At 45.8% G+C, this 23,561-nt stretch overlaps 1 protein-coding gene across 3 annotated transcripts in view; it reads right to left on the minus strand.

Moving 5' to 3' along the window:
* Nucleotides 1–23,561, minus strand: part of LOC116953184 (astrotactin-2-like) — a 483,535-nt gene that overhangs the window by 308,420 nt on the left and 151,554 nt on the right. The gene's annotated exons all lie outside the window — the stretch shown is intronic.

The raw sequence follows: 23,561 nt of genomic DNA on the forward strand, positions 1-23,561 counted from the left end.
TGGGTGTTTAAGGTTAGCGATTTGTCATATTATTTGGCTGAATAGCAAATAAGAAAAATATACAATTACTTTACGATGCAAGTAAAACATTTGTGTTTTAATATTTAAGTGTTTTTCATTTATTTAGGGCCACTTCATAACATATGCTACAGGCCCCGCACTAGCTTAATCCAGCACTGTTGCTGGATTAAGCTATGAATAAAAAAAAACAACAACAGCTGCAAACACAGAGACACATAATATAATAACTTATTTGTTTACCCAAGGAAGTCTCGCTGGGTTTCCAGATTCATTTGCACCTGGTTAATAACTTTATAACCGTTGTTGCTGTTATTATTTAATTGGGTGGAGCAGTGGCACAGTGGTTCACGCTCTGCACGACGAACTCAACCACGCCTGAGCTCAATTCTTGGCTGTGCCTAACGTGAATGGGAAGCGATGTCCCAAACACTCCCGGGTTCCCCTTCGCTGACCTGCATTGACCGGTGTGACTAAACGACCCCCGTGGCCGACAAAGCGCAGGGGGGATGCCTTCAATCCAGCAGTGGATTGACCCAAAAAAAAAGGGCCGATTCCCTGCACAGGCGCGATTCGATGTGCGCATTCACTCACACGCTTAATCCTCGAAGGTAACTACCACGACGCAGGTCTCCACCCTTCCCACCTAATCAATCATTCATTCCTGAATTAAACTGCGCAACCCAGGTGAAGGCATTTGCTGTCGCTGCGCCGCTACGCATCGACGGGCCAACGGCAGAGTGGGCGGGGGAGGGGGGGGGGGGCTCTCATTTTCATATCGCACGAGACGCACGGCCAAGCGACAAAGAGCCGAGGCGATCGGTGCGGCGGCCAGCGGTAAACGCGGCGGGCACCGCCGCAGTGCCGCGTACTCACAATTGAGTTGCACTCGGCGAGCGCACGGCCGAATTACGGACGATTACCGGCAGCCCGGGCAGGCACGCAGAGGCCCACTTACACCGCTTCGTGGCCGTCATGCGTGTCGCGGAGCTGCCACAGCGGCTGTCACGGCGAAGCGCGCTGGACAGATGAAGCCGCTATTCGATTCCATCTCTCGGCACGGCAGTTAAAAAATTTAAACCAGTGGGGCGTGTTTATTGAACGGTCCAGCACCTTGTGCCCGCCGAGCAGTGTGAACGGCGATAACTCGGTCGGTCAGCTTGTTGGCATGTCGCGTGCGGCGGGGTAAAGTGTGGCCGCGCTCACCTCTACCGCCATGCGTGGGCTCCGGGAAAGAGTAGGCCAAACAACCTCCTCTGGAAGGTCTCTCTCTAGAGCAGTGTTCTTCATTGCAAGGCCCGCAGGCTACTGGCGGGCGCCTGCTGACCTTCAGTGCGGGCCCCTTACGTGCGGTCATTGACAAGGCACGAACGTGAAAATATCCTATCATCGTGCTGTCAATCCCAATGGTTTCAAATCTATGGCGGCCCTCCTACCAATGCCTTGTCGGAGAAAGTGGCCCCCCTCTGAAAACTAGTGAAATACACTGCTTAAGACCTCCCGCTACTGGATGTCCTTCTGCCAACAGTGGTGTTGAACAAGGGATTGCGGGACTGAACCATTACCTTTGATACGGTCTTGGGAGACCCTTGCCACTTGAAATGCAATTTAATGAGGAAATACATCGAAAACACTTCAATGATAGTGGCTTGATTAAATATGAACGTTAAGTGACTATATATAAAAAGGTCATCGTTATCAGCCATGGTCAAAACTCTGCTGGATAAAGTCCCCCAAGCTGACACCCATCTCTCAAATGTATTGAAGGTTTAATTAAAGATTAATTAAATTAAATGTAGTCAGAACAAATTATATTATGGATATTTTGAAGTGAAGAACAGAGCGCTCATAAATCATATCTCATAAGAAAGCAGTAATTCATGTGACCATATATATGATAAAAAATTACTTATCTATCTATGATGAAGCTCGTGAATGAATTGTAAATTGGTTAAAGCTTCATTAAGTATTTTTTTTTACGTATAATTAGTCCTTTGCCAATCCACAACTGGATGAAAGCTTCTCCAAACCAGGGGTTGGTTGGCCATACTTCACCACGCTGGTCAATGCAGGTTGCTGAAGGGAAGGACACCCAGGACCGGTACAGATATCTCTCGTCACCGATGCTAGCAATGGCCGGAAATTGAACTCAGGTTGCCAAGTTCATAGCGCAATGCACAAACCACTGCCACACTGCTCTATCCTAACGCTGCATTAACCGCGGCTACATATGCGTCCCATTCAGCTCCAGTTAATAGAGAGTCTTAAGCCAGTGTGGGAATTCCACATCAATGTGGCGGGAACAGGGCTATCCTTAGGATGACCGCTGCTGACGTCCCAGAAAGTGGTAATACGTCTATATACCCAGGAAGAATGATGAGCCGATTCGACATCTAATAAGGAATTCTAACTGCTGTGTGCAGGGTCTAACCTCCGGTGCGCAGTAAATGGCGTTGGTCATTTTTCCAGCTATAAATTCGCTTGCACACACCCCTCGCGTTGCGTGGTAGGTAGATTCACACCGAAAAAAGGGGGGGGGGACATAAAGCGAAACCGCACGAGACAGCTGCCCTGCCGTGTAGCGCACACAGCAGCCAAACGGTGTTGTCCCACATCCAATCGCATAGCCACACGTGAGTCTAATTAAAACCGCATAATATACGAATTTGGGTAGAAATAGGTTATCCGCATAAACAACGCAAAAAATCTCACGAAACCGAATCTGTAAAAACCTGTATGCGTAAATCTGCCATAAATCTATGCGATTGGCTACATACGATGCGAAAAAAGTTTAACATACATACATTAACACTGCATTAACTTTCCAATTGTGATTTTATTATGTATGTTGAACTTCTTTCGCACGATACGTAGCCAACCGTGCCAATTGGAGGGGTCAAACCCATCTCAATATACAACTCTTATGTTCAACAGAATCAGTTTAACAATTAAATTTAATCTAACTGCAGATATTGCACAGTCATTCCACAAAAGATTATATCAAATTCTCTTATTTTTTTTCGCTGCATCAAATTTCCACTGTGTGTGAGCACGTGTGTTTCTTCTCTACGGGCATGGAGAGCGGTCGTCACCTGGTGGATTAGCACACCGATTGATTCTCAACATGAGTGAATATCTGAACCAGTTCTGGGCCGGCTGCATTGTGTAAACATTGGCACTTGGGAGACAAAGGTGGCCGGGCATGGCTATGGCCACACATGTGGCGGTACCGACTTTCATAGGTGCTTACTAACAGCACAATGCATGGCTATAAGGCGCAGGGGTGGAGGGGGGGATCCTTTGTTATTCTGTGAACAAAACGGTGCCAACTCCTGAAAAACAGCCCTACGGACATGAAACAAAAATTATGCAAAATATGCAAAATTCTGTCCGTATGCCGTATTATCAACACATAAAAACACATCTTCAGGCAGAATGCAACTAACCGATTCACCACACATAGGGCAGCACATGCATATTCAGAAAAGGCCACTATTGTACATCAATATTAATAGTCATTTTATTTTTTTTACACCGATATTAAGGGCCGCAGCTACAGGACCTCCCACTGACTCACGCGGCGCAGAGAATTCCGCCGATTTTATCTGCGGCGTCAGCGGCGAACCCTCTCTGCCCGCACGGCGGGTCACCGTGACACAACCCCTCACCTCTCTCTAGCAGTGGAATATCCGCACGGACCTGAGAAGCGGGGTGGAGGGGGCCGGTGCTGCAAATGAAGGCGACGGTGTCAACACGGAAGCATTTTCCAGCGGCATCGCCCATTATTCCTCGTACACAGAGTCAGATTATTTTACGGTCGGCTTATTCAGTAAGTCCTTGCCATGGTCCTTCAGGGCAACTAATTTCACTCGTGAGCCCTGCTGGAGCCAGGTGATGAATTGCCACCTAGGGCAGGTAGCATGTTATTATGAAATAGGTGCCCAGCCAACTAAGGGCCTTTGCACACGTCCACTGTTTAGCGCTGTGCGCAAAAACGCCGTGACAGATGGTTCCCGGGCATGCACGCGTGCTGCATTAGTTCATGCAGGGCGGTGGCAGTGGTTACACCTGCGCCTTGTAGCAACAAAGGGCCTGGGTTCGATTCCCGATGAGTGGCGGCCACCTTTCCGTTGTGTGGTTTGTATCTTCTCCCCCCTGTTATGCAAGGGTTGCCTCCAGGTTCTCAAATTTACTCCCATAGCTAAGAGAAAACAAAACCATTGTAACCGGTATTGGCCATACATTCCAATACTTAAAAAAAAGATGCTTGAAAACGGCTCAGTTGGGATCACGCAAATCAGCAACATCGCCCCCTGCTGCGATAGCTTGGCAGGACTCTCCTGAAAAAGTCGTGAGACTCAATGTGGAGGCTTTCCTGGGTAGGAAGTAAACCGCACCTCCGATTGGCGCGGGCGGGCTACGTACGGTGCGAAAGAAGTTCAACACACGTACACACAAAAGCAAAAAAAATGCAACCCTCTGGCTGCTACGCCATGCCACAATGGAAATGTTCCGTGCAGTCAATTATTAACCATTATTGGGTCTTGCAAAAATACCTTTATTTTACATGTGGAGAGACAAACATGGATCGGACACCCTCTTACGACGATTGCTTGTGTTGCGATCGAAACGTCGTGGTATTTTTATTATTTTTTATTCACTTCATTTTCATTTGCATAATGTTATCGTCATTTTTTTTTAAATCTACGTGGCTTTACCGAAAGAACCACAGCATAAGACACACCATTTACTTTGTTATTTATATTCTCCATCATGACGCTTAAGGATTGTGTGCTATTCTTTGGGTCTTTCGGTAAAGCCACGTAGATAGAAGAAAAAAAAATAACAATATCACTACGTTTCGATCGCAACACAAGTAATCGTCATCAGGTGAAAAAATATATATAGCGGGAGAGCTGCTGAAGCAGGATGTTACATTGGTTTGAGATGGGTGTAGCCCAAGTGTAAGTGGGCGTGGCTAGAGATGGAATTTGCATGACAATGTAAGATCGGAGAGCTGGGCTACCTCCACGACGACGCAGCTGTGGAGGTGGCCATTGTATTGCGAGAGATTAGCATGTCAATGTAAGCGAACTGCCGCAAACGGTGGCTGTGCTAGTGAGACATTCAGCTCGTTAAAAAATACGAGGGACACCGGCCAACTTGAGGACAAGGGGCGACGGTGGCTGTGTTAGTGATGTCACGTAGGTATGAGATGGGTTTAGCCCAAGGGTAAGTGGGCGGGGCTAGAGAATATGAATTCCTGCAGTCACGAAAGCTTCAAGTCAGGATCATGTTCTGTTAGGCATTTTATTCTAACTATATATATAGATTCACATCGAACTAGGACCAATTTCTTACAGAAAGTGTCCTAACCTATGAACAGCTGGCAGTTCACCAGCAATTGGTTCATGTGAGCCTGCCTCTGCTGATGAGACACTGAATGTTGACACTGGTACAGAGTTTGCGTATCATGGAACCAATGCTGCTACGAAGATGCTTTCCCAGGAGGCCATGCAACCAATGGGCTGTGTAAAGAATATTTTTTTACGTGGAAAAACAAATTTGAAAATATGGAACCATTGATGTTGTTATGAACCCTTACATCGCCGCGCATGTAATACAAATGAGCGTGCGAATCGCTGAATTGCGCTCTAAATGTTCCAGTGCAACACTCAAAGAGTATAGGCAGCAGGGTAAGCGGTGGCGAAGTGGTTAGCACAATGTGCTGCGATTACTGGTGACCTGCGGCTGGGGACAATGGTTCAGAAACTCCCGATCAGACGTCACCCCCGATTAGCACGGTAGGCTACGTACGGTGCGAAATAAGTTTAACACACGTACGGTGCGGACAACTTGGCCCATAATTCTCCCCGGGAAGACGAAACATGTTCTACTTTACTGTCTATGTTTTGCCTCTCTCTCAAATTTAGCAATCTTTGGAAGAACGTAATCAACCAGGTGGGGTGTTGACTGTTTTGTTGGCCGACTCTCTGTGTTGTGTTGCATTATATTTCCAAGTTTACTAGGTTTATTTTCTCATTAATTTGTACCTGATGATGGTTGCTTGTCTTGTAATCGAAACGTCGTATTCTATTATTATTTAATTTAATTTATTTCCACGTGACTTTACTGAAAGAACAAAAGAGTATTTCCTGCAGTCACGAAAGCTTCGAATCTAGCATGTTCTACTTTCTAGGAAGTCAACAGTGTTTGTCCTACGGATAGCCTTCCTCCTACCAAAGAGATGTGGAATTGGAGACGGGGTGGGAAATGAATTTAGTGGAAATTAAAGAATCACAGGGTGGAGAGTTGGCACAGAGGTGAGCGCACTCCACTGTAAACCCGGCGAGCTTACTGGGCACCGCGGTGGCTAGGAGATGTTAACTGCCTCGCCAGGTATATAGGAGTTTGAATGTTCTCACCGTGGTTGGAGTTTGCATGTTCTTCCCATGGTGGCGTGGATTTTTCTCCAGGTCCTCTGGTTTTTTCTCTCCAACATTTAGAAGCAATGTGCGTTTTCATTATTTTGCTGCTATAAACTGCCGCACGATAAGCCACTTCATTGGGCTATCATTTGTGGCCAAGTCGCAAATGAAAGAGAGCGACATTGCCCAGTGGGCTTTACCTGGTAAAATTAAAATAGTTTCGTTTATGTAGTTCGGTAAATTTTTTTCCCCCCTGGCCACGTCTAATATAAGCGCTGAGTGATATCTCAAACCAGTCCCGTGAACGCTCCATCTGCCCTGCATCTAGCTACAATGGCCAGCCTGGCGAAGTTGTGGTCAGACAAACACCACGGCCAACAGAGCACGGATTTCACTCCCTCCTCTCTCACTCACTGTGCTCATTACTGTCGACCATTTGTCAGAACATTAAGACCGTCCTCCCTCTTTAATGTATCCTACCACACCTCTCTGAACGCCCTTTTATCGCTCAATTTATATTTGGCACGTCACGAATATTCATTAACGAACAAACTGATGGATTGCCCTTCATCCAGCAGTGGATTGAAAATGGCTGCGCAATATTTGCGTATCATGATTTGTATTATTATTACCGCCAACCGTATTCATATTACGTGCCACTGTTCGTTTTTTTTTCCTCTTCGGTGACAAGCGACGCCAGAAGCCGTTTCGTTTTCCTCCATTTTAACGCGCGGACATTTCAATGCGCGAAGTGCGTTAATGCACATTTCTTGACGTGAGTTGCCGTTTAAGGCGCCCGACGGCAAGGCTCCCATTATGAAGCAAAACAGCACACGCAGCAGCGTAGCTCGGAGGTAAGTGCAACAATTGTCACGCCCCGTGAAATGGCTTCCCCTAAACACACACGCATCGCTACCAGCGCTGTGATTTTTTTTATTGCAGCTTCACAACGAGCAGCTGTTACAATTCTCAGCGGCGCTTGCCCGCCCCCCCCCCCCCCATAGCGGTGACATTTCGGCAAAGAATGGGCCGGAAAACGTACATTTTGGAAAAATTATTCATGAACTTGCAGGTGTCCTGATTACAGCTTTTGGATAGGAACAGCGCTGTTCCCCTCTGCAATGCCTTCGGGGAGGCACGGCTCAATCAAACCACAGCAAAATATTCCCATCCACCACAGAATGCAAACACATCGGGCAGTGCGCGTGGCGCCGGTGGGTAGGGTCCCCCTCACTCGGCAAGCAATGACACAGAGGACAGCATTACCGTGAAGCTGCCAAAGACCGCAATCTAGGCTGATGTGCTCTCAAAATGCACCTGTTTTACCCAGATATATGTTAAAGGATGCCACTTGCGAAACATTTTTTTTTGCCTCGTGCGCTCTTTACAGCAGAACCTCGTGGACTCGATGGGTTTTACTGCCCTGAATACACATTTCTCAAATGTACGAAAATTTTCGCAGCGTTTCGCTGACAATTAACGACCCGTGTACTACGATTGTTCTTACACGTATATTGGTTTTGCCATCTGCTCACATTAAAAAAAAAACACAAATGTGTCAATAAAAATATTAAAAGCCGGAAGGAAAATAGGAACTGAATGTTTCAGCTTTGAAAGGCTTCCCGAAAATAAAGAAAGGAAAAAAAAACGGCCATGATGGCGATGATTAAGAAAGCGCCGGTGCAATTTACACAAATTTACATTCACTCAGGGTGGCCAGATAGCCCAGGGCTCGGAGCAATAAGAGCCGTCATAGGCGAGATCCTGGATTTTAATGAGCATCAGAGAACTGCGGTGATTCTCATAATTCCGACCCTCATCGCCATTCGATCCTCACAATCGATTGCGAACGAAATCCTGGGATCGGAGTGACGTTCAAGTAATTGGGGCAGGGTAGCTGCCTAATTGCCTGCATGTTTAGCATTGGCTATAGCCTAGCACATACAGAAGGCTGATGTATTTCAATAACCGTGAATGGCCAATATATATGGGGCAGCTATATTTAAATGACCATGGATAGCCAATATATATGGGGCAGCTATGTTTAAATGACCTTGGATAGCCAATATATATGGGGCAGCTATGTTTAAATGACCTTGGATAGCCAATATATATGGGGCAGCTATGTTTAAATGACCTTGGATAGCCAATATATGGGGCATCTATGTTTAAATGACCTTGGATAGCCAATATATGGGGCAGCTATGTTTAAACGACCTTGGATAGCCAATATATATGGGACAGCTATGTTTAAATGACCTTGGATAGCCAATATATATGGGGCAGCTATGTTTAAATGACCTTGGATAGCCAATATATATGGGGCAGCTATGTTTAAATGACCTTGGATAGCCAATATATGGGGCATCTATGTTTAAATGACCTTGGATAGCCAATATATGGGGCAGCTATGTTTAAATGACCTTGGATAGCCAATATATATATGGGACAGCTATGTTTAAATTACCTTGGATAGCCAATATATATGGGGCAGCTATGTTTAAATGACCTTGGATAGCCAATATATATATGAGGCAGCTATGTTTAAATGACCTTGGATATCAAATATATATGAGGCAGCTATGTTTAAATGACCTTGGATATCAAATATATATATGAGGCACCTATGTTTAAATGACCTTGGCTATAGCCTTAGCATATACAGGGGGTAGCTACGTGTATATGAAGGCCTCCCGAACTCGAGGGAGCTCCACAGAGCCACTCCTGAGGGCAATTAGGCCTACTCTTCCACGCGAGGCAAACGTCTACGGAAGAGGTGGGGGAGCACCCACACTTTGGCCCACCGCACGTGACCTCCCTATCGCGACGAGCTGTGGTGCACGCCGCATCTACACCACAGCTGGATGGACAGAGGCGGTGGGTGGGGGGCGGATTTAGGAATCTCGCCCCCATCGTTTCAACTGCCCGTGCGCCGGAAGATCCAACGGGCGAGACCTCTGCGTCGCAAACTGCGGCGGTTGAACCGTCCGTTGTGCCCCGGCAAAACACTTTGCTTATTATTGGTGCGCCACGTTGCCAGTTTGTCTGATTCCGTGAAGACAACGAAATTAAAAACAGAATCAAGCAATAAAAAAAAAGCACGAGCGCAAGCGGACGAGAAAAAAGGTTGTTAATGGAGTACGAGATGTGAAGTAATTTAAGCGAGTGCAACTGCGTCCGCATGCGCGGGAATGGAATCTTAGAATTTAGCTGCATTATTTAGGATCTGTGTAATGGTCGGCCCGCGCTTATTGTCTCGCGTTTGTCTATTCTCCGAGGCGAAATAAAAACATGGCATGTTGATGTGCAGCGATGTTGTAGTTAAACCTTTTTTTGCAAGGCCACTTCCAACCACACGTTCGTTTGTAACCCCCCGGCGGGACAATATCCAGGACGGGTCCGTGCGTGCACAATGCACGGACAGTGCACGTGCTGAACGCTAAACTATTGTACGGACGGCCCCTTTGTCATGAACAAAAAATAAAAATAGGTTTTTACCCTTTTCTGCCAATAAAACAGGGGGTGTTTAGATGTTCAAACACCAAATGGAAGCCTTTTTGCGAGGAATCATGTCTGCATGAACCACACATAGTTTTGGTGAACATGCAAACAATAACACGCTCTGATAATACATGGCATTGTCTTATGAAAATGATTGGTCTACACCGGAGACGGCCTTCTTTAGGGCCAAGTCTCACAAGTGTCAGACCAGAGAAGACCAAAAGGCGAAACTGTTCGCCTCTTGGCGTCCTCTGGTCTGACACCAAAGGCGAACCCGAGCATGTTTTTGTTTGCGTGTTCACCAACAACTATGTGTAGTTCATGCAGACTTGATTCCTCGCAAAGGTTTCTATTTGGTGTTTGAACATCTTAACACCCCTCTGTTTTATTGCCAGAAAAGGGGGAAAAAAAACCTATTCTTATTTTTGCCCGGACTTTGATACTGCCGAAAAAAAAGGTCCCGTGCTGGCCGTCTTGTTGTCTGCCCATTGCTGCATCAAAGCCTCCCCAACGCCGTCTCCTTTCCCGGGCACCACCGATGAGCACGGTTTGGCTCCGTGCGGTGCAGAAAAAGTTCAATATACATTGCACACAGTTATTGTACTTCTGAAGTGCAACAATAACCAGGACATATTGTTCAAAGGAGACTATCTCACAACACCAGAAGAGGGGAGAAGGAGATGTCAACACACCGTCTTGAGCGGCGCGTTTTGGTACAACTGACAGTAGAGAAATAGGGACTTTTTTATTTCCCGGGAAAACTTGCAGATGTCCCAGGACATCTGCCTCAAAAAAAAAAAAAGACGATCCCGGGAAAACGAGGACAGGTGGCAACCCGAATCGTGCTTCACCGCACTGGTGAGTTCGGATTGGTGAAGTGGGGTAAGAGACCAGAACAGTGACACAGAATCAAACTCAGGTCGCCAGGTTCAGTGCGCACTGCGTTAAACCACCATACCAGTCCACCCCACAATGCTATCCTACGAGTGAATATTGGGCTCAAAGCCAGGATGTTGCTATTCCTCAGCAGCCTGTACGCACTGCAGCTGCGACAATTCGGCATTGTACAGCCCGCAGTGATTCCCTTGACTTCATCAATTAACAAGGAAGGCATCATTACAGCCACACGTTCGGACTTCCACAGAGATGTATTGACCCAGGCCATCGTAAATGAAAAAAAAAAGTCTCAATTCAAATGGTTTGCATGGGATGAGCAACGGAAAGGAGTGAGATACCAGCCCGAGGCGAACTCTCCCATGGCTTAATTCACCATGCAGAGAACTGACCGTGCAAACTGTCACTCCTTCACCACCTTACGCTCACCCCGGCTGGCATGAGTGGCATTTTCAGAGTGGCACGAGGGGACGGATGGAGGGAGGCGGTGGGGTAAGTGTGCGTGACCGCTCGTCTCTTAGCATGGACGCTTGGAGCGGTAAGGTTTCAAGCAACAAGAGGAAGGGATATCTTGCATTTCCATAAGGCCGGGCTCTACATTTCCATGCATAACGCTGACATTTACATCTGAGGATGCCGGTATCTATGAATCTGCAAAACGCAATGGATCTCTTTTAAGTCCCAGGTCAAAAGGTCTGGATCTCCTCGCTCAAACAGATATGAGGCGCTGCTGCGGTGTAATGTATATAGAGCGTTACAATATCGTGATGCAAGATGCTGCCGCGGATATAACGGTGAGCACACTGGACTTGCAATACAGAGGTTGCCGGTTCGGTTCCATCCTGCGGCAAGGCGGTGGAAACATTGGGCGGGTTTCTTAAATATTCCTGCCTCTGTCCACGCATAAACCATCATGAAAACTCCAATCATCCTCGCAGCTGCTTTTGGGCAACCATCGAACAAACACGGTCAATGCATCACACGCTTTTAGATGTACTTCAGCGGCCGTCCGGAGCGCTCTTCCCACTGATATTAGGAAGCCACTGGATATATGCATTTTCAAATAATCTAGAATAAAAAGGAATTTCTGTTGAACTGCTCTTTGTGTTTAGTTCGTTGTCCTTCTCCTGCACCTCTGATTAGCACGGATGTAGCCACCGTGGAAGTATAGACCCACTGAATTCTGGCCACCGTGGAAGCATAGACCCACTAAAATCTGGCCACCGTGGAAGTATAGACCCACTCAAATTTGGCCACCGTGGAAGTATAGACCCACTCAAATCTGGTCACCATGGAAGTATAGACCCACTCAAATCTGGCCACCGTGGAAGTATAGACCCACTCAAATCTGGTCACCATGGAAGTATAGACCCACTCAAATCTGGCCACCATGGAAGCATAGGCCCACTCAAATCTGGCCACCGTGGAAGTATAGACCCACTCAAATCTGGCCACCGTGGAAGCGTAGACCCACTCAAATCTGGCCACCGTGGAAGAGTAGACCCACTCAAATCTGGCCACCGTGGAAGTATAGACCCACTCAAATCTGGTCACTGTGAAAGTATCGACCCACTCAAATCTGGCCACTGTGGAAGAGTAGACCCACTCAATTATGGCCACCGTGGAAGCATAGACCCACTCAAATCTGGTCACTGTGAAAGTATCGACCCACTCAAATCTGGCCACCATGGAAGTATAGACCCACTCAAATCTGGTCACTGTGAAAGTATCGACCCACTCAAATCTGGCAACCGTGGAAGTATAGACCCACTCAAATCTGGCCACCGTGGAAGTATAGACCCACTCAAATCTGGTCACCATGGAAGTATCGACCCACTCAAATCTGGCCACCGTGGAAGTATAACCCCACTCAAATCTGGCCACCGTGGAAGTATAGACCCACTCAAATCTGGTCACCATGGAAGTATAGACCCACTCAAATCTGGCCACCGTGTAAGCGTAGACCCACTCAAATCTGGCCACCTTGGAAGCGTAGATCCACTCAAGTTGGGGTTCTCAATAAATCCCTCGAGTGGAGGCCCTTCAACCAGCAGTGGCGTGGATGTGTAATTGCAGGGCTGCACCTATAACCGTTTGATGTTACCATTCCATCATTTGGTTATTATTTTTTCTTTCAGAAGACGAAACGTGCACTGCTTGTTATTTTTTCCCTCCCGACCTTAAATCGTTTTAAGGTGTGCAATCAAGTGAGACGGCAGCAGCGTCGTCCAGCATACCAGCATACGTCTAACAGCAGCACGAGAGCAAAAAACAAACAAAATAACACAGTCTGCATTTACTTTGAACAAAGCCAAACAAATGTCAATAATATATTTATTTTTAAATTGGCCCTGTTCATTTTGTTTGTAGAGAAAGGATTACACTTGTTCGGTCCACATCCCGCATCCTGCCACAATATAAATTCTGAAATACTGTGGGGCATGAATCCGATGCACAGCATTGTGACTGAGTGTTCAGATGCAGCAAGGACAGCTTAATGGACTCCTGGGGTAGCAAGAAGAGAAACAAAATCGTGATAATAATTGGGTTTGACATTAAACACAACTCAACCCAAGGGATTTATATGCCTCCACGCCAAATGTTTGTGACAATAAGCGGAGGATGATACAAACCCAGGTCACATTACGTGTGCTCAAGCACACATGAATAAACTATATTCTACTTTATAAACAAACACAAAATGATATTCCACCTTTGCAATTACATGGCGTGTTGAGGCTTGAGCTTTGTCTTCTGCCTACCAGCATACATGATTTTTCATAAAGAACAAAATAAGAAAACAAATTAGATTTTAAAAAATACGATGCCCTCCTGCGATGAGCTTGTTACAATCCAATCTCTTGACAAAAAGTAATGAAAAGTAACACCATTGGGCGCCACTTTCGACACGACTAGCCAGAATTTTGGCACGTTTCAAATTCACAAATTTCATTTGGGAAACATCATACCCTACACACTGCAGTCTTGTAATATGCCTTGGATGCGAACCACATCACATTTACGGTGCACGTAAGCTCTATGCCAATCCACTATTGAATGAGGGCCTCTCTGCAAACTGTGGGTTGTTGTGGTTATTTGATCATGGGAGCATGTATACTTTTTGTTGTTGTTGCTGCAAAAAAAAACACTCATTGATATTAAATGTTGATTGGACTTTGTAAGAACATTTATTTTCGTATAGTTTTGTCAGTAACAACTAATAATAATGATGCTGAAAATAAACCCGTTTCGAGAATTGGCATAGTTGTTGGCGAGCGATATAAATGAAAGAGACCTGAGTTGGATTCCTAGTCACAGCTAACATCGCTGGTAAGCGATATCATGGACAACCTTGCAAATGAGATGTTTCATCTCTAGAGATGCTCCACTGACCAGTATGGTCAAGTCTGCTCAATCAACAATATGATATGGGAAGGCCTTCATCCCACAAATTATTGGCAAAAAAAACCTAACTATAATTTTATTATTATGAGCATTTAATTAATAAATAAAACCAATACAAATAATACATACAACCAAAATATAGACATTTTAGTTTTAACAAATATTTTTTATTGTGTTTAGAAAACTTGCTAAAGTAAATGAAATAACCGTTTTTTTTTCCCAGGCTACATATTTTTCTCAATGAAAGCTGTAAGTTCTCCACACTGTGGCAGAATATCCTGATGCTCTTTGAATCTTGGATAGAAGCAAATGCCAAGGCCTTCAATTTAAAGTGATTCAGCTCCCTTCCATTGTTTGCCTTTGTTGAAGCATTCCTTTGTCAGATTCTGAGATTCTGGCTATCTCTGAGATGGAAGGAGAATAATCGTTTTTTTTTATGTGAGACCGGAAGGAATGTTTGTAAAAAAATTTCACGTTATTTATAAGCAATGGAAAACATTGTGTTCAAACCAAGATGCAATACTTGCAAATAAAATAGACAACTTATTACACCGTTAAACACTTGTAACAGAAGGAATAAGCTATTTTGTCAGAAAAATAATCGCTGCTGTCCTATTACAATGTCTCTCAAAAGGAGAGTTGCTCATGCTGGTAAAGCATAAAAGTAGAAAGCAAAGTCAAAGTGGTTAAATTTCGATTTAAAGCTTTCGTGACTGCAGGGAATCATATTCTTTGGTTCTTTCGGTAAAGTCACGTAGAATGAGAATAAAATAATAAAATAAAAATAAGACAAAATTCTCACGACGTTTGAAGCTCTGTCGTCCCGACAGTTCTGTTCTTTCACCTGAAGAAGGCTGCTTGTGTTGTGGCCGAAACGTCGTGAGAATTTTATTGTCTTATTTTTATTTTATTATTTTATTCTCATTCTACGTGACTTTACCGAAAGAACCAAAGAAGAAAAGTCAAAGTGATTTCATGATAATGATGTTAGTACTCACCTCCCGTGTACTGCCCTTAGCCAGTGGTGAAGACTCCACTTTCCTACGGAAGAAGTCAATCTATCCATAGGGCACCCACTGTCACTTTCCCCACAAAGTAGTACCGATTTGATCGACCACAGATAAATGATGGGCTGAAAAAAAGAGTGTGTGTTTACACCCTAAAACAAGTTACATATAAATGTCAGAATCAGAATGTGTTTATTCAGGATGAATCCAATGAGCTATAAAGCTCTTTTCCAAAGTTATCCAGTAAGGGCAGGTCAGGATGATACAACAACAGACAATACAAAACACAATAGGAGTGCAAAGTATAGGAAAGGTAAACAAATCACTTTAAAAAATATACAAATAAAATTAAACATTTTTTTCTTACCTGTTTAAGCCCACTGAGCTATTAGCTTCTTTTGCAGAAGCTACTTGTCCACAAATGATAGCTTAATGAAGTGGCTTTTCATGTGTAAATGTATATAAACGCGATTCAAATATATTACATGCAAAGCATTAAGTGTTCCCCTTTTGCCCCGCAAAATTTTAATCTGGGCGACCTCTGTCTGTCTTGCCTATGGCTCATTATCGCAAAATTACCCACGGGATGCCTCTGTGGGTGGCCACGCATGACACAGGCCCGATATGCCCACTCTGAAAATCCTGACCAGGAGTCACGCGGTACCCACCGCTGCCGGGTTAATATAAACGTTGCACATTCTCGTCCCGCCCTGCCCTCTAAGCCGTGCCCTTTGTGCTCTTCACCGTGTGCCTCTTTATTCCATCAACCTTGGAATATGCCACTGCTGATCCCAAACACCAGACACCAAACACAGAGGGGGCAGGGGGGGTGTGGAGACCACCCCCCCCAAACCCACACCACCCCATCTCACCCCCCCATCGTGCATGGCCCAGTGGCTTTTCAAAAGCCTCAAAAGCCACGCGTGTGATGCGGAGCGATGGTACGGCGTCAAGATTTTTTTAGAACAAGCCACCGCTATCAATGTTTTGGCGACCGAAGGATTAAAGGTGTGACGCGGTGCGTCGATTCATCGATCAAATACGGATTCTTCCGCTCGTGATAACGCGCAAAGAATCGCGAGTTTGTAAGACATTCTCCTATCGTTTTTTTTTTAAATTCGGACAGAGAAAATTACATCCGAAAGGCTGTTGATATGCTTTTACAAGCTAACACGTGTGAATGTGCAATGTCTGTCAAGAACAAGATACGAGACTTCCCCCAACCCTTAATGGCTTTTCTGCTCTGCTATAATCCTACAAAAATTAGTTTTTAATCTTTACGTTGTCAGTTCCAATCACATTTTGAGTTAATTAAGCTGAGAAATAAGTATGCACGTCCACAGCAAAGTCATAGGGCCCTGTCTTAGCAGAGATAATAATTTTCCAATTCATCAGTGAGTTTGAGCCACTCGTGATGGAAGAGCAGCAATTACTTTGTTGGAAGAAAAAAAAAGTCTTATCTCATTCCGAGCCATGCATATCACAGACCCACAGACAACCCACCCCACTCCCTGTCACATTACAGCTAATCACTGCGGGGCCAAAGATGCAGCTGCTTATGGCTGATGTTCGCAAAATGTGAAAATCCCACACGTGTTTTTTTTTTACCTCTGCACACCGCGGGTTTGTTGTCGCGGTTATCGAACGAAAACCGAGGGCTGCCAAGGACCAGTGGACGTAGGATATAGACGTCAAATTTGCCGACTTGCAAAGCCACGAGTGATGGGGACCTTGGTTTAACACGTAGCAGTAGTGGAGCTTTTGCTTGGGTTAGATCACGTTAATATAAATGTGTCGTTAAATCCGCCACCGCCCGACACAGCCAATTAGTAAGGTCTTTCACGTGAAAAAAACGTGCAAATTCGTTACCAGTTCAGCACACCGGTGTGTTGGAGAGTAAACTCTGGTTGTCGCCTGATGAGGCTGGTTGTAAATACCGGCGAAACGAAGTACTCGAATATTAAATGTTGTGGGTTTACCCTTCAACACACTGGCGTGCTTAACTAGTAACACATTTTTACGTGACGAAACTTTACTAATTGCTTCGTGTGTTTCATTTGTTGTCTTTCCCCCGCACCTCCAATTAGCGCGGTTGGCTACGTACGGTGGGAATGAAATGCAACATGCATAAGCGCATGTACAAGCACACTCTTGCACACATTTACACACACTTGCACGGACGGTATTGGCCCTGGACGCAAAAGAAGTTCAACGTACATATATACATGGTCAAGCTCATTAGAGCTTGGGTAGGAGCACGGCTCCGTGTTGTTCAAAGTCATAACCCTCCTCCCGCCGGCCTCTCACCCGACCAGCCACCCTTGGGAACTAATCGGCAGCTAACACAGCCGCATTGAGCATTTCCACGGGTGCCAAGGGGCGTGTGCGTGAACACTTGCGGCTGTAAAGCATCTCGCCCCGCTCGGTTTACGCTTGTGGCCGCCGATCCGCATTTCCGCACGGGCGCTGCCCCGGGAGACGCTTGTTCCGGTCACACGGCGGCACGTTCAAAAGTGTGCGCCCGTCAACGCGTGATCCATGTACGTGCCGCCCGCGCGCGGGCGCTGTTGCAAGAGTCTCACGGCGGAAATGTCTTATCGAATTTGCGCGTTCCCCTCGGTGCCGCCCCTTTGTTTTGTTTTTTGTTACCCAATCTCTATTCATCATTCGCTCGCTTTACCTTTGGTGGCGGGGGCAGCTTCTCACACATCAAGGACCCTGCCAGCACAATGTTTTGAAACCTTTTTTTTTTAATTCCCTACGAGGTTCCCCACTGTCCATCGCCACCTAATTTGACCGGAGCGATTCGAAAAGATAGACGTTCGAGACCGCACCGCCCGCTGTAATGCGCTCATTAGTCACCCTTTATGTCGCTAATTCCACTTGTTTTCCCCCACTTGTTTTCCCCCACTTATCTTCATAAGCGCTCTGTTGTTGGCCACCACCATCCACGATCTGATATTCAACCACCAGCCTGGGCTCTGGCCAGATAAATCAAAGTTGATATAATCACTGGCATGGGCGCGTGGCGCTATCCGCTCGCCCCGGCTCTTTCTCTCATTAAAAAAACTTTTTTTAAACAGCCTGTGCTTTCAATTCGTCGTGGAGAGGGGGGGGGGTTATAGAGGAGGAAGAAGAGGTGGTAGCAGAGGAAGAAGAAGTGGTGGAGGAAGAGGAGGTGATAGAGGATAAGAAGGAGGTGGTGGAGGAGGAAGAAGAAGTGGTAGAGGATAAGGAGGTTATAGAGGAGGAATAAGAAGTGGTAGAGGAGGAATAAGAAGTGGTAGAGGATAAGGAGGAGGTGGTGGAGGAGGAGGAAGAGGAAGCGGCAATCATGAGTCAAAGGCTCCGCCATTCGGCCATCTCCGGCGGAGGTTGCCGGTTTAGGATCTTGCATCTCGGGGCACCGCGGTGGTGAGATGTTAACTACCTCGCCTGGTATATAGGAGGTCGTGGGTTCGATCCCGACCCGGACGCCTCTATATTTGGAGTTCGTGTGTGTGTGTCTCTCTCTCCCCCTGGTCGCGTGGATTTTTCTCCGAGTCCTGCAAGCCTTTTCCCCTTCACGTTTAGAATGGACGTGCGTTTCGAATATATTTGGCTGCTCCAAATTCGCACGTGGTAAACCACTTCGCTTAGGCTATCATCTGTGGCCAGGTCGCTACTTAAAAAAAAAAAAAGCTAAATAGCTCAGTGGGCCTTACCTGATTATAATAACAAAAAAATAGTTACGTTCAGTTTAAGAGGGTGGAAAGAGAAATCCATCGAGCCAGGAAGGAGTCCACAGCAAGGGCCGGCACGCGCCAAGGGGCTTACATGAGCTGCGGCATTTATTAAAGCGCGGCAGCGCGGCGTGTGGACAAACCGTGCGGGCTTTGCCGCGGGCGAATGATCAAAAAGAAAGACGGAAGGGAAGAAAAGGATGGAAGAGAATAAATACGTGTTTTTTTATATTTTTCTCCCTTCATCAATGCCATCTGGACCCCTGCTCCCAAGTCCTTTGGCAGGAACAAAGGGTCACGATGCTTTTTATGTATTCACTTATTTATTTATCTGCATGCTGCTGGAGGTTTTTTGTTGTTGTATCTCTCCCCCTCCCCATGCACTCCCTCTCTCTCTCTCTCTCTGGCTCATGCTCAAGCTGAAGCGAGAGATTCATTTAATGGGGAGCGTGTAGCCCTGCCCATCTGGTTAAAGTGAATTTCACAGAGGGCCAGCCTCGGTTGAGGCCAAACTAATTAATGGAATGAGTGAGCAAAGTTTACTGCGTATTAATCGAATTATGCTGGCCGATGATGACGCTGGCACTTTACAAGGTGTAACGTTGTAGGGCGTTCTGTTATTTTTTTGACCGGATGTGTAAACCCACCTCACACGTTTCAAAATGCTAATGAATGGTAATTTGAAGAAAAAAAAAACGTTATGAAGATTACCACTCCGTGTAGCCTCGTAGACTGTTTGGGGCGAGCAATGTTAGCGAGGGCCTATTCATTCAGCTCACATGGAGCATGAGGAATAAGGGGCCGTCCATAAATGACATCATGCGATTTTTGACGATTTTTGACCCCCCCCCCGCCCCCTCGTCACACGGCGTCACAAAAAGTCAGACCCCCCCTCAAATATGACGTCACCACAAAGCTCTGTCCCCCCCCCCCCAAACCATATTTCCATTTTGAAAATAAACCATGCTTCAAATCGCTTTAAACTATTGCCATTGTAGTGCGTGTTTAATGTGGCGCTGCACTCTGATGTTGTAGGAGAAAACATTTATTAAAAAGTCTACTCGATTAAGTAGAACGTTTTGTCTATATTTATTTAAAGTTGCGCATTTTGATGTGACGTCACATTTCTCAAACCCCCCCCCACCCCCGCCTCGTCACACATCATCACAAATGTCTGACCCCCCCCCCCCAGGTGCGTGACGTCATTTATGGACGGCCCCTAAGCATGACTAACCAGCACTGTGCCCGGACACCAGAAGTGATCGCTCGTCTCGTTTGTTGTGTTTCCTTTGTATCGTTGATCTCGCAGACTGCTGCCGCGTGTTCTGTCAATTCCCTACTGCTTGTGTATGCATTGTGTGCAGTATGCTGAAGGTAACATTTGCAAATAATTTTCCTATCGTCACCAGCCAGGGTCAATCAACTGCCGGATTAATTATATAATTTTCACGTGACATAACTTTCAAAAAAGCTACATTTCGATGCACTAATTTTATCGTGTTATGTTGAGCAAAACATAACTTTTTGGTGATTATTCTGAATTGGTCACGTGCGCCTTTCCGTATGGGTGTCAGCTGATTCATTTTGAGCTGAATCTACCGAAGGGGATGTTTCTTTGACGGTGATAATGGTCAGCACTCTGGTTTGAGCTGGTGAGGTCTACGGTTATATCTACCCGTTCCGATATCAGGAAGCTGCTGGAGCTATGCACTTTTAAATCTAGATTGAAAACCCATTTGTTTAGAACAGCTTTGTGTGTTTAGGTTGTTGTCCTTCCCCCGCACCTCCGATTAGCCACGGTTGGCTACGCACGGCGCGAAAGAAGTTCAACATACATCCAAAACAATACAAATATCCCCCATATATCCTTAACAGACTGTTAGGGCAAGTGCTGTTAGCGAGCACCTATGAAGGCCGGCACGGCACAGGAAGGGGTGGGTGGCCAGCACCACTCCCGTCCGCCTTTGTCTCTCCAGTGACGATGTTTACACTTCGCACTAGGTACTCATCTGAGGCTGAGTCGACCTAGGGAAGGCCCAGGAACCGGTCCATACAGTACATATATCAACATACATACGTACATGTACAAGTGTGAAGACCTCCGTTGACCCTAATGCAGATGTGGCAGATTAAGACGCGCGGGGAAAACTGCAGAAAAATAAAATAAGCCTTCAATTACTTCAATGGAACACACCTGGCGTGGGAAACATGAAAACCGAGAGACTAACCACACGTGCGCCGCCTTCATCTTCACGTGTAAGCAAGGGGCTAGACGCATGCACACGTCCACACACACCTTGATAAAAAGCGTGATGGCAGACGTGGCAAATCCCGACCGTTCTGTTTGGCGCACGCAGTCACTCCTGTTCGTTCCTTTCGGGGGCGACATTTAGATCCTTGGCGAATGAACGATGGGCAGACAGCGCGTACGAAGAGTTCAACACGAGGTAGCGTGCTTGAAATTACACTGAATCGCGAGGAGTACAAAACAAATATCCATTCCATGGCGTCATTCAAACCGCGAATCCCTCTTGTTTTACGGCATCAAAACTACACCACCACTTCCAAATAACCCAATTCTTAATTTCACGTTGTTATCATGCTATGTACAATGTTACAATTTCTGCAAAGCGCCTTGGTAAAGGCGCTTATGTACATCATCATTACGACGAGATGAGAATAAAAGTGAGCGGGCCTTGTGAAGGACTCATAGCTGTAAGTCCGACGGTTTAAAGAGTGGCAGCCTGGGAACAGAAAATGCGTCCGGAGTGAACGGAACCCCACTGAGCGGATGGAGCGACTGAACCCAATGGTTTTGTTCTTGCTGCGGTGGCTTAATATGTCACAAGATTGCAACAGGCGGTGGCAGCTCGGGGAAGGGTCCACATCCAGCAGTGGCTTTACCAAGGCTAGTTATGCCGATTAGACAGTACAAAAGAAAACTCCATCACGTTTGACGCACTGCGCTGTGAATTTGGAGGTCTACGTTAGAATCCCGGCTACAGGCGACATCACCTCGGGGGAGTTGTATCTGGACCTGTCCTAGGCCCCTCGCCCTTCATGAAGACCCGTGAGGTGCAGTAGGGTCAAACAGCCCTCAAGACTGACATGGGCAAGAGGCCATTCAGCGACAGCAGCGTGACAAAATGCGGTATTCATTATGAATGTATAAATAAACACATACATATATATGAATGCACATACTGGATGTATTTATTTAAACATTAAAATATGCATGCAGCAGTACTTACATGACCAAGGACACATGCCCTGCAGGCGCACGATTTAGGAATTGTTTTAACTTTTCCAACTGTCAGGAATACAACTTGTTTTTGTATTGCATGCGTTAATTATAATCAAACGGCTTATCAATTCATACTCTTGGTTCTTTCGGAAAAGTCCCTACCCACCCCCTCTCTCCCCTCTATCTCCACCCTCTTCCTCTCCCCATTGTCTAACACACTTGGACTACGCCCTGGCCTTCAGCTCCCCCCCCCCCTCTCTCTCCCCCTGTCTCTGCCCCCTCCCTCCCCCCATTGTCACCGACATTTGGGCTGGCTGGCCCGTCCATGCACTTTGAAAGCCTTGAAAAGCAGTTGCATTTGGAGGCATGCCCCCTCTTTTATCTCCGCTTGTGTTGTGACCCAAACGACATGGTTTTTTGTTTCAATTATTTTCTGTTTTTTTTACTTTTATTATCTTTCATTTTATTTTCTATCTACGTGACTTTACCGAAAGAACCAAGACTATAGGCATATTGATATTTTAAGTAATTAAAAGTCTGTGAAACAGTAAGATAAATATAATTGATGTTAATTTGTGAGCCAATTAAATGTTTTATAGAAATTTGCGGAAGGCGCTCATTCCTCACATGTTTACTAGGTGAGCTTTGAGGAAATTATTCAAATTGGTTTTAATTTCCAACAATTGAGTGCCATAATCATCAATGATTCGATCGCACCACCTGAGAAATTTTCATATATTTAAGAGGGTAGTTCACACTCCAGACACGAGTCAATTTTCAAACTCAAATTGTCTCCCTCCTGCAGTCAGTCAGTGAGACGCTCATCTCTACCGACAACCACAAACCAATGGTGGAAATTCCACATTCCTATGGCCGAATTCCGCCTGTAATTCCACATTCTCCTCGACATATGCCAACATTTAATTTGTCTATTTGCTGAAGCTGCTTCACCGTATCATATAATTTGTACTTAATCATGAGTATTGTACTGATCGTGCACTCACCAAACTATTTTCCAACCCACTGGCACCATGACCACCGATATTGTCGAGAAGAACCACACTGATGGGCCGTGTGATTTGGGTTCAGCTGTTTTGGCCCCTGCCCAATGCCCTATGACTGGAGTTCATCGGCATTCACAGCGGTGCAGAGGCGGTGGACCTCACCCAAATGTCTTCTCCACATTGCCCAATTGTTACAATTCAGACCTGGACACAGCTGTAAATGAAATAAAATATTCCCTCAGCCTCTCATTTCTGCTGTAGCAGACCCGGTCATTCCACATTATTTATTTCCAATAAAGTTTTCAAAGCAATTCATATCTCAGACAACACCCACCCCC

This window comes from Petromyzon marinus, chromosome 50 (assembly GCF_048934315.1).
Source record: "Petromyzon marinus isolate PM22_M1 ecotype Great Lakes invasive population chromosome 50, UKy_Petmar_22M1.pri1.0, whole genome shotgun sequence".
NCBI lineage: Eukaryota > Metazoa > Chordata > Hyperoartia > Petromyzontiformes > Petromyzontidae > Petromyzon > Petromyzon marinus.